Genomic DNA, 11,908 nt, shown 5'->3' on the forward strand with positions numbered 1-11,908 from the left:
TTTCGATCAACATATCTGCTGTTCTTCTAGATACTCTAACTGGTTTGTCTTCACCCGCAGCTGATGTGGCAGTGGTCAACGGTGGTTTTGACCTCGGTGGGCCCCTCTTGTCAGGTCGGGCTGGATAGAGATGCGGCCGCGGGTTCAATCCGAACCAAAAAATCCCCTTTCTTCTCCACTCTCACAACCCAAATCCCTAACCCTAGTTGCTATGGGTGGCGGCAGCGTGAGCTCCACCACCGTGTCGGAGGACAGCGTGAGAGCTGACCGCGGTGGCCACGCGGCCCCGATCGTCGCCGCAGTCCCACCGAGCCGTAGCTTGCTGGATTGGTCTTTCCCGCAGAAGGTGTGGCGGCGAGGAGAGCCGTCTCTTAGTCGGGAGAGGAGTCATGTGCTGATATCGCGCACTCCAGCCATGGATGCGCTCGAGGTGCGCTATGTTCGCTACGTGGTTCTGGCGACGGCGGTCAGAGATGGCGAGGAGAAAGTGATGCCGGCAGCTCTACTGGCGACCTTGGAGCAGCGTTGCGGAGTGCTGCCGTCGGAGGTGGTCATTGAGGTCGCGTGCCCACCACACGACTTGTGGCTGATCTTCTCGACGGAGGAGAAGTGCACTGATGTGCTCTTCTCGTCAATGAAGATCAAGTGTTGCCGACGCTAGATGTGGTTTTCATGCTGGAGCAGAATGATTTGTGCTCAGCCGGGGGCTTTGGAATGCAAGAGCAAGCTCAGCTTCGAAGGCCTCCCAAACCAGGCCTAGACGATGGCTTCGATGCAAGAAGTTCTGAAGGAACTTGGTGGCGAGCTGATCGAGGTCCTGCCGCCAGCAAGCCGCCGCGAGCTCGAGGTAATGGCTTGGCTTCGTGACCCATTTTTTGTTGGCAAGGTGGTGATAGTTGAGATACCTGAGCCGAAGCTGATAAACAAGCCATCCGAGTCCATGGATGAGTATGAAGCAATGCAATTTGAATTGGGTGACTACGGACCATCGTCGCCGAGGAAGAGGAAAACGCTATTGTATCCAGTTTTGTGTCACATGAAGGAGGTTGTCGATCGTGGTCCTCTGCTTGCTGAAGACTTCCCGGCTGAGTGGCTACCAGCTGAAGGCGAGGACCTGACTCGCAAGCACATCTTCAAGACTATGTTGGGCAAGATTGATGGCAGTGACGACGCTGGAGCAGTTTAAGTTAGTTTGTGTTAGCTATTTGGCACTTTGGCAGTTGTTTTGTGTGTGAAACAGTGAGCTACCTTATGTTAAGAAACTTTGAGCTAGTTTGTGTTGTACTTTCACTACTGCAGGATGCTGCTAACGCGACACTACGATCAGAGACCCTTCGACGAAACTGTGTGCGATGCAATAATCGCAAACGATGGTGTAAAAAAACCGTCAAAAAAGGTGCAAAACGTTTGTGATGACGGGTGCATCAAACACGGTTCAGATTTTAGTTGTTGTGCGATGCAGGGCATACAGTTTAGTTTAATTAACTGTTTGCGATGAGGAGGAACAAAAGAAATGAGCAGCCAGATGAAGGTGTGTGCGATATACAACATACGGTTCACTCAGATGAACTGTTTGTGATGAGGAGGAACAACAGAAACGTGCAGCTACATAAAGGTGTGTGTGATTGAGGGCATACGCTTCAGAAGGATTAACTGTTTGCAATTAGGCAACAGAACAGAAACGGTCAGCCGATCAAAGTGTCTGCGATTGATGGCATACACTTCACACGGATGAACTGTTTGCGATTAGCCACAACAAGCAGAAACAGTTAGACAGATCAACGTGTGTGCGCTAGACAAGGACACATTCTAATTAAAAGAAGCGTGCACGATGGTAATAACGAGCGCACACGGTTGTTGGAACAAGACGTGTGCTGACATTGTCTATTGCGGTGCACCCTATGGTGCAAACGCCACGTACGCGGCCAAGAAAGCATGCCCACGTTACGCCTTTTGGGAATAGTGCCACACTTAGAATCATCAATAAATTTTGAGCCTGCGTCCCGTCACATTCCAAATTACTACCATGCTATATTTAATTGCAAACCTGTTCACACCGATCAAAACCTAAACGGTTTCCCACTTAGGAGCGTATTAGTACTTGGTTATAAATACTACTACTCCAAGATGACTGCACATTCCTCCTCAACTCCTCATCCACAAAAACAAACAAGTCATTCATCATCGTTCCCTTGCGTCTGCTATCGCCAGCGTGAGTTCTGGGTCGAGAGATTGTCACCAGGGAGAGGCGAGCATGGAAGTGAAAGCACGAGAGATGTCCCGCCTCGCCGCGAAAGCAGCCGACATGTCCCGCCGCGCGGCCGTAGCAGCACAGAGGTCCTGCCGCGCCATCGATGCAGCAGACTGGTCCGGCCGCACCGCGGAAGCAGAAGAGATGTCCTGCCACGTCGCGAATGCAGCAGAGATGTCCTCCCGTGCCGCGGCGGCCTGGGAAAATGTCTCGTGGGCAGGCGAGGACTCTTACAGGCGCATGCATGCGATCGTCCATAGCCAGATGGATCAGATCTTCGGCTAGGTGAGGGTGTAGGACGACATGAAAGCCTCGTTTGAACAGGCTACCAGCGTCATCCGACAACTAAATGAGAGCAATGCGAAGCTCTGGGCTGAGCGCGACCTGCTGAGGGTGAAGCTCGTAGGAAGTGTGGAGCAGCAGGAGGAGACCACTGCCTTGTTGGAGAGGACCGGCGTCATCGTCAAGAAACTTATGGACGAGAATGCCATGCTGCGCATCGAGCGTAGAAGGCTGGTGGAGGAATCCGTGGATGCTCTCAAGCAGCATCTTGAGGACAAGAAAGAGCTCATCGCCGCTCGCTGCGGAGACTAGTTCCCGCGGCCTGCAACAACGCATCAAGAAAGTAGAGATCAGCGAGCCAGATCGTTGTCTTCCTTCTTCTTTTGCCCTTGTGTATTTCAGGCGTTAACGCATGTGGCTTTTTTAATTATGTTCCTAAATATGTAAGACAATTATTATGCACTGTCATCGTCCTTATATTCACCAGTCTTGCTATAAATCGCATTCGATACTATATAGGTCCGTCGGATCTTACATCAAGATCCGTGCAAAACTTTCTTTTCAGATTTTCTTTTTTCTCTCTTAAATCTCAGTCCAGTGAGACATAGCCACGCCGTGAAATAGGGGCTCGGGCGCCATTAATGGAGACGTTGGGAGGAAGGATAGAGGTCAAAGGGCTCTCCTCCTGATGAGCATGCGCAGGGGTCTGATCACACGCCTCCCGTACTCAAATAGCTACCCCGCATGACACCTCCTAGCCAATAAAAAAGGGGACGCGCGGCAGCACGTAATTGGTAAGTAGAACGCCCACGATTTCAATAATACTTGTGTTTCCGATTTGTAACGTGACAGCCCTTGTTCCGAAACGACTTTATTGATTGTTAATGTGTGCGCCTTCGCAAATCGGACAGAAAAATTACCACATCATGTTGGTGCCATGTCATGACACCATGCCAAGTTTCATGATTTTCATGCGTGTTTTGGATTTACAGAAATTAAAAAACCAAGTTTTTCAATATTTCCAGCCGAGCCACAACGCCCAGATGTTTGAATTTCATTTTTGCATGGGACCTAGAAATTCACCCAAGGACACACATGTGATTTTTCAACCAACTTTGGTGCACTGGAGCATGTGCTTGTAGTTCAAATTTGAATTAGGCACATTAAATGCCCAGAAATTCAATTAATGTGTAAAAAAGGCCAAACGAACCCGGAATAATTCCAAAATTTAGCATGATACTTCTATTTGGTCTAATCTACCTGTGCAAAAAAATTAAGGCGGAAGAAGGCAGTGTATGTCGTTTCTCACACGAAGGTGACATGTTCCCTCTCGGAACAACGAGCCTTCTTGAGAGAAGCTCTGGTTTGCAAGAAGCTTATACCAAAGCTTGTCCCAATTCGGACAAAAATTTTACCACACCATGTTTGTGACAGCCTGGATTTTGCCTTCTCTCTTTTTCCGGACTTGATTTGCCCTTGCCTTGGATTTGCATTTTTGGAATCAATTCAAATGGACTTATCACTTGGGCATGCCCTTGACTTTCACCCATGTGACCCATCTACCTCTCATTCAATCTCATTTATCTGTAAAACCCCAAATGGCCCAATGAATATTTTTCTTAAAAGAAAAATATTCAATTTCTCTTCTGAAACTCATTTCAGAAACTTTTGCTCCAAAGCAACCCTCATTTTTATTGCTCCACAAATCTTGAGATAATTCCTGAATATTCTTTGAACCTTGGCCCACCTCCCCGAGCAAAAATATTGCATGACTTTTTGTAATATTTTTGCTACAGAAAATCATTTCTCTTCTGGCCCAAAAATGCACTTTGTACAACAAGTGTATTTTTCCTTGATCCAATTGAGCTGGTTTTTCTTGAGCCTCATTACCCTCCTAAGTAAACCTTAACCCCAGGAGATCAGCCCTAATGGCCTTCTAGAAGCCCTCCAAACTTGGCGACCAAGTTTTTGACCAGAAACTTGCCAGCAAGCTTGAGTCACATTTGGTCGGCCTCGCAGTGAGTTCTCAACTTCCCTAGACCTAACACTCCAGGGACTATAGCCCAGACAAGGTTTGGCCGAGCGTGGGCGTCGTTTTGACCATGCCAGCTTGGTGACCGAGTGTGGACACATGCTCTGGCATGCGTTCAACGCGCTCTGTGTCACGCCAGTGCCTCTGTTCGGCGCGTGCTCGAGCCAGAGCTCGCCGACGACTGCCGCGCTGTGCCACAAGCCTCAACTTATCACCCTTGACCTCTCCCTGGCGCTCGCCGACGCCGGAGACACCGCAGCGACCACGGGCACGTCGCGGCCAAAAGCCACAGTGCGCCCGTGCCCCTATCTTCTTCTTCCCCTGCTTCATGTGCTCGTCCGCGAGCGCGGACAGCTCACGCGTGATCGCTGAGCTCTTCCCCCCTCTCACTGGCGCTGTTCGTCGTCGATCGCTGGCTTCCAGAGAGCTCCGACGGTGCCACGTATCCCCCTCCTACTCCAGCTATATATATAGAGCCCCTCCCTCCGCCCCGAAGCCTCACGCACCTCTCGACCACCACGACCACGTAGCATAGCCGCAGCCCGGCCGGGCAGGCCTCTGGCCGCCGTCCACGACCAGAGCTCGCCGGCGATCCCCGCAGCCCATCCACCCTGCTGCAGAGCCCCTCGAGCTCAACCAACCCCTCAGGAGCATCATTGGAGGTCCACTGGTGTCGCCTGGAAGCAGTAGAGCCCCTGGAGTCACCCCTCGCCGTCGCCTTCTTCCTCTCCGGCAAGTCCCGACCGCCACCGCCGCTTGTGAGCTCGATTGCAAGCAGCTCTGGTCATCCCCCGACGAGCCACGGGTACAGGCAGGTGCGCCGTGACCCCCTCCCCGTTTCTATCCCTCTGGTTTCGCCCAAGAACCACTCCTCGCCGGCGTGAGCTCCGGCGGAGCACCGCCGTGTTCTGTTTCCTCTCTCCCCCTCTCTCTCCTGACTGGTGGGGCCCGTTGTCAGCCTCTCCACTCGCACCCGAAGCGGTACGAGTGGAGGCGTATTCTGCCTTTACGCCATCGACGTCATCCCCCCAGGTTTTCTGTTTAATTCAAATAAATTCAAAAATTTGACCAGTGATAACTTTTAGCCTAGAAGTCCAAATGAGTTGATTCTTTTTGCATTCTCTTTGTTTCAGAGAGCTCTAGCAGCACACCAAAGTGTGGAATTTTCCTTGTTGTCTAGAATTTCTGGTGATTTTCAGATTGGTTCTTGATATTTTGTTTTGTGGTTTTTAAATATTTTCAGAGGGAGAGACTTGTCTTGAAGATAACCAGGAGGAGTGTGAACCTCCTCTGCACTAAGGCAAGCCACACCAACATTTGGATGGTGTCATTTCAATATCTATGATTTTCCTACTTAATATGAGCTCTTTTTCATGCATTTAAAATTTGCTAAATAAATATGGTTTAATGCTAGTTACTTTGTCATGCTTGAAATGCTTGCTTAAGTTACTGGCTGAATGTATGGAACTAGTTTGGTCAAGTAGAATAAAGTTTAACTTAATGATATTGCTTTTATAAATAATGATAGTTCTTTTTGCTAAATGGGATGTTCATATAAATTATGAGTTAATCAAGATAATGCATGGTAATAACTAGTGAGGTCGAATCAGTAAAGTTTAATGATGAGTAAGTGCAAGAAAGTCATAATGATTTGGTTGATCCGTTGTTGTGAGTTGCATGCTTTGCATATCGAATAGTTGCCTGATCATGGCATCGTATGACTTGGAGTAGTTTTTATTTTCAAGTTAACCTGACAATAACCCAACTTGAATATAGCGTTGATCAAGTCATGGTGCCATTGAATCGGGTTCTCCTCAGTACGACACATTTACCTTTATGGGGGGTCTTGAGTCGGTCCTTTATCGTGCCTCTCGCCGGTGCCTCCAACGAGGGAAGGTTATGGGCGTGCGGTACCCTGGCTCGGTAAGCAGACATAACCTTGTGTGCTCGTTTGTTTTTATGGTACCTTGTCCATGTTTGGGACCGTTTTTGCCACGACGGTGGCCATTGATGCCTTTGATAGGCACGGGGCTACCCATGACTTAGCCCTGGGAGGGAGTTGGTCGGAGTGGCCGGGGGAGTGTCATGGCAAGGGGAGGGTTTCGTCGGAACGCCGTTGGTCCACCTGAATGGGAGTGCGAGGCCATGGGTTCTGTGGTGTGGGTAAAGTGCGCTACCTCTACAGAGTGTATTCAATATATCGATAGCCGCGTCCTTGGTTATGGACACAACTCAGGAGTAGGTCACACCATGGATCAACATTTATAATTAATCTTGCACACTAAGTATTATTTTTGGCACTGGCTTGGTGATGATTTGTGGGATCATGTGATGATCGTGAGTGGTTGGCTTCAGTTGTGATCCGGGTATGATCACCGTTCGGTTACGAGGTAACCCGTCTGGTAAGCGAGTCTGAGGGACTCAGTGCACATGTTGGTTTCACCACATCAGTAGCATTACTCATTGCATTAACCTGAATAATTGTCATGATATTGTTTGTCATTGTGCTTATGTTTGTTGTGAGCTTGCAAGTACATTCAATGTACTGACCTAGCATGTCATGCCAGATTTTAGGCAAGTCGTATCGTATCGGAGAGCTTCCCGTGTCTAGACCATGTCCACGTCGGTGTCCCTGTGCCATGGAGTTCCACTTCGTCGTCATTCCACTACCGCGTAGTTCATGTGATCGAGGCCCCTTCATGTTCATTAAATAATATACATACTGTTCAGCCGCACCGTGTGTGCCGATTGGCATCAATAAAGCGGTCGTTTCTATACCATGTTGTTATGTGTTGCCAGAAGACTTGATCTCTGGGCTGGCAATGCAAGGTAAACTGGGTGCTCTGAACCGGGGTGCCACAATGTTGGTGCCATGTCATGACACCATGCCAAGTTTCATGATTTTCAGGCGTGTTTTGGATTTACAGGAATTAAAAGACCGAATTTCCCAATCTTTCCAGCCGAGCCACGACACCCAGATGTTTGAATTTCATTCCCATTTCTTGCATGGGACCTAGAAATTCAGCCAAGGATACACATGTGATTTTTCAACCAACTTTGGTGCACTTGAGCATGTGCTTGTAGTTCAAATTTGAATTATGCACATTAAATGCCTAGAAATTCAATTAATGTATAAAAAAGGCCCAACGAGCCCGGAATAATTCCAAAATTTAGCACAATACTTCTATTTGGTCTAATCTACTCGTGTAAAAAATTAAGGCGGGAGAAGGCAGTGTATGTCGTTTCGCACACGGAGGTGACACGTTCCCTCTCGGAACCACGAGCCTTCTTGAGAGAAGCTCTAGTTTGCAAGAAGCTTATACCAAAGCTTGTCCCAATTAGGCCAAAAAAATTACCACACCATGTTGGTGCCATGTCATGACACCATGCCAAGTTTCATGATTTTCAGGCATGTTTTGGATTTAGAGGAATTAAAAAATCAAGCCTCTCAATCTTTCCGACCGAGCAACGACGCATAGATGTTTGAATTTCATTTCCATTTCTTGCATGGGACCTAAAAATTCACCCATTGACACAAATGTGATTTTTCAACCAACTTTGGTGCACTGGAGCATCTGCTTGTAGTTCAAATTTGAATTATGCACATTAAATGCCCAGAAATTCAATTAATGTATAAAAAAGGTCAAACAAACCTGGAATAATTCCAAAATTTAGCACGATACTTCTATTTGGTCTAATCTGCCTGTGTAAAAAAATTAAGGCGGGAGAAGACAGTGTAAGTATGTCATTTCGCACACGAAGGTGACACGTTCCCTCTCAGAAGGACGAGCCTTCTTGAGGGAAGCTCCGGTTTGCAAGAAGCTTGTACCAAAGCTTGCCCCAATTCGGCCAAAAAAATTACCACAGCATGTTGGTGCCATGTCATGACACCATGCCAAGTTTCATGACTTTCAGCCGTGTTTTGGATTTACATGAATTAAAAAACCAAGTTTCTTAATCTTTCGGCCGAGCCACGACGCCCAGATGTTTGAATTTCATCCCCATTTCTTGCATGCGACCACCCAAGGACACACATGTGAACCAACTTTGGTGCATTAGAGCATGTGCTTGTAGTTCAAATTTGAATTATGCACATTAAATGACCAGAAGCTTATACCCAAAAACTTGTCCAAATGTGGCCAATTTTTTTACCACAGCATGTTGGTGCCATGAAATGACACCATGCCAAGTTTCATGATTTTCAGGCTAGTTTTGAATTTCCAGGAATTTAAAAACCAAGTTTCTCAATGTTCTCGGCCAAGCCACGACGCCCAGATGTTTGAATTTCATTCCCATTTCTTGCATGGGACCTATAAATTCACCCAAAGACACATGTGATTTTTCAACAAATTTTGGTGCACTGGAGCATGTGCTTGTAGTTCAAATTTGAATTATGCACATTAAATACCTAGAAACTCAATTAATGCATAAAAGTTGCCAAACGAACCCGGAATAATTCTAAATTTAAACACGACACTCATGTAGTTGCATGTTCACTGTACATAAATGTTCTAGCATACACTTCGCCATCCTTTCCCTCCGTAACACCATTTGGTCTTTCAAAACATAATGAAAAAACCAGGTATACCACAAATAGTTTACTTGAAAGAATCGTGTGGGATGCGATATAAAATATCTTGGCGCACCGTCTTGTCTGGCTTACGCAGGAAGCTTCGTCCTCTACAGTCCACCGCCCCCAGTTGAACCACACTTGCATGCCAGTTTCTCGCAGCACCGAGCGACATTTTTCTGCCACTGCGGAATCTATCTCCCCGCCCCCTCCCTCCCACCAAAAGCCACATTTCCACTGTTCCTCCTTGCTTTCCAAGTTCAAACCTTCACTGCTGCTTACTGGCAGCTCAGCCTCCTCGCCGGCGACCCTTCTTCTTGTAGTGCCGCTTCCTCGCCGGCTACCCTTCTTCTTGCAGCGCCGCCTCCTCCTCGGCGACCCTTCTTCTTGCAGCGCCTCCTCCTCTCCTGCGACCCTTCTTCTTGCTGCGCGGCCTCCTTGCCGCCGACCCTTCTTCTTGCTGCGCGGCCTCGTCGATATGGTCAGGTAATCCACACCCCACCCACACCATGCTCCTCCTTCCCCGTCCCACATGGCCCGACCGACGACGCGACACCTTCCACCGAAATCACTGTCCCCCTCCTCCAATTAAGCGCCGCCCACAACCATTTTGCACGCAGTATAACGTGGAGGTAGCATCTGGCAGCGGAGAAGCAAATCACGGCCGCACACGCGCACGAGGTTGCTATGGCTACCATGCGTGCCGACCGCCAGATCTTGGAGGAGCATCTCATCTTCGAGGCCACCGTCGGCACCGCCACGCGGTTGTCTACTTTAAAACAGATTTCGTGATGTTTTCTCGAGGCCACCGCCAGTGCCTTCTAGTGATTTGGCCTCTGTAATGTTAATATGCAATCTGATGTTCAGTTAACAGTTTGATCCTCTGAAATGTAATGTTCAGTTAACAGTTTGGTCCTCTGAAATGTAATGTTCAGTTAACATTTTGGTCCAACAATTGCTACATTTCGTATTATTGTTCTCAAGCATTCTTTATTTTGTTAACTATCTTATCTTCTAGTACATGTTTCTATTCTGCAATGTCGTGCTCAGTTAACTGTTTTGGTTCATTTGGTCTGCTGTCCATTTAACTGTTTGGTTCAATTCTGCAATTTGATTTTCATTTGCCGTGGGTACAATTTTGTATTGTTATGCATGTGAAATAAATCGAATTTGGCTGTACTCAATACATATTCTAATGATAGTATGGCAACTCTCAGTTAACCTGATCAAGATCTTCCTTATGTGTGTTGCAGGGAAACAATGGGAGACACTGCGGTTTACCATCGAGGTATGCTCATGCATGGTCCTTTCGCTAATAGCACATTATTGTGCAGTTGCAGGAATCATTCTAATATTTAGGTTTCTTATAATTTGTTCTTGCACATGTAGGTCCTACTGTCAAAGGCTTAGACCCACTGTTCGACCCATTTTGCATATGGGGAAATGAGATGTCCATGAATATCAGTCGAGTCAAGAAACTCAGAAATATTGTTACGATGAAGAAACTTGCGACGAATAACAACAAGATCTTTGTTTGCACAATGAAGAAGACATCAGTCAACTATAGGATGGTACTAACTCTTTTACCTTGTTTTTACCCCTTGCACCATTTCAAAATTTATAACAGCGATTTATGCATATCTTTGTTTTCAGTACTTTTCAAGGCAGTTCACCGATGATTACCTCTCAAACCACCCGCATGGTCAAGAGGCGAGGAAGGTATTCATTCAACACCCACGGTACAATATTGAAGTATTCCTGAAGAGGACAAAGGTTGGGTGGGCAATTATCCATAGCCACTGGCCTAAAGTTGCAAGGACATTGAACATCACTAAAGGCTCAATATTTGCCTTCCGCTTCTGGAGTTTCCCAGATGAGATTCATCTGTCTATTTACCTGTATGATGCTACTTTCCAAAGGTTTTCGATGTTGCATGTGAAACTTGGTGTTGTTGTGCAATGGCGTAACTGAGTGACGAAGCTACCTCATGTAATTCGATTATGAAATCCTGGTTGCCGTTATACGGATATGAAATATCTGGTGTGTTTTATAAGAAATATCAATTTGATTACTACATGGATTATCAATAATAGGCTAATTACCCTGCTTATTGGGGTTTTCTATTGCATACGGTTACTCAGACAACACCGTGGGCGATGAACTAGAACAACCCACACGGTTCCTAGAAAGTAGGCGTGTTCGATCAATTAACAATCACACACGACTTCCGGTAGAAAATGGTTTGCGTTAGGCCACCTTGCACAAACGTTTCCACACAAAAAACTGTGTGTGATATACATACGAACATAAATGTTTTTCTGGGATTCGCCGTGTGGGATGTACATACGAATGGAAACGATTGGGTCTCGATGCCTCACCAGAGCGCACACGAGCTCATTTTGTGTGCTAGGAGGTCCTATCCCCGATGGTTCCAAGCGCCGTCGCGGAAAGGGGTTAAAAACGTTTGTATTGCAAGTCTCTGCACCAGTGTTTAAGCTGATGTGTACTACTTGTTGTGTGCCAAATGTGTGCCAAATAGTTGTGTAATGAGATGGTACCTGAGTACCGTTTGTGTGTGAAATGCTCATGCTACTTCTATCCAGCTCCTCTTCTGTGTAACTGATGTTACCATTAATTAGCCTTTTGAAAGCAATGTGACATTGCTAAAAGAACTGACAATAGAAATTGTACAATATCATCATTTCCACAGCTTGCAAACACCTTTCAACTTAATTCACAGTGAGCAAGCATACTGAACATTCCAACTTAATTA

The sequence above is a fragment of the Aegilops tauschii genome, chromosome 1, assembly GCF_002575655.3.
Source record: "Aegilops tauschii subsp. strangulata cultivar AL8/78 chromosome 1, Aet v6.0, whole genome shotgun sequence".
NCBI classification, from domain to species: domain Eukaryota; kingdom Viridiplantae; phylum Streptophyta; class Magnoliopsida; order Poales; family Poaceae; genus Aegilops; species Aegilops tauschii.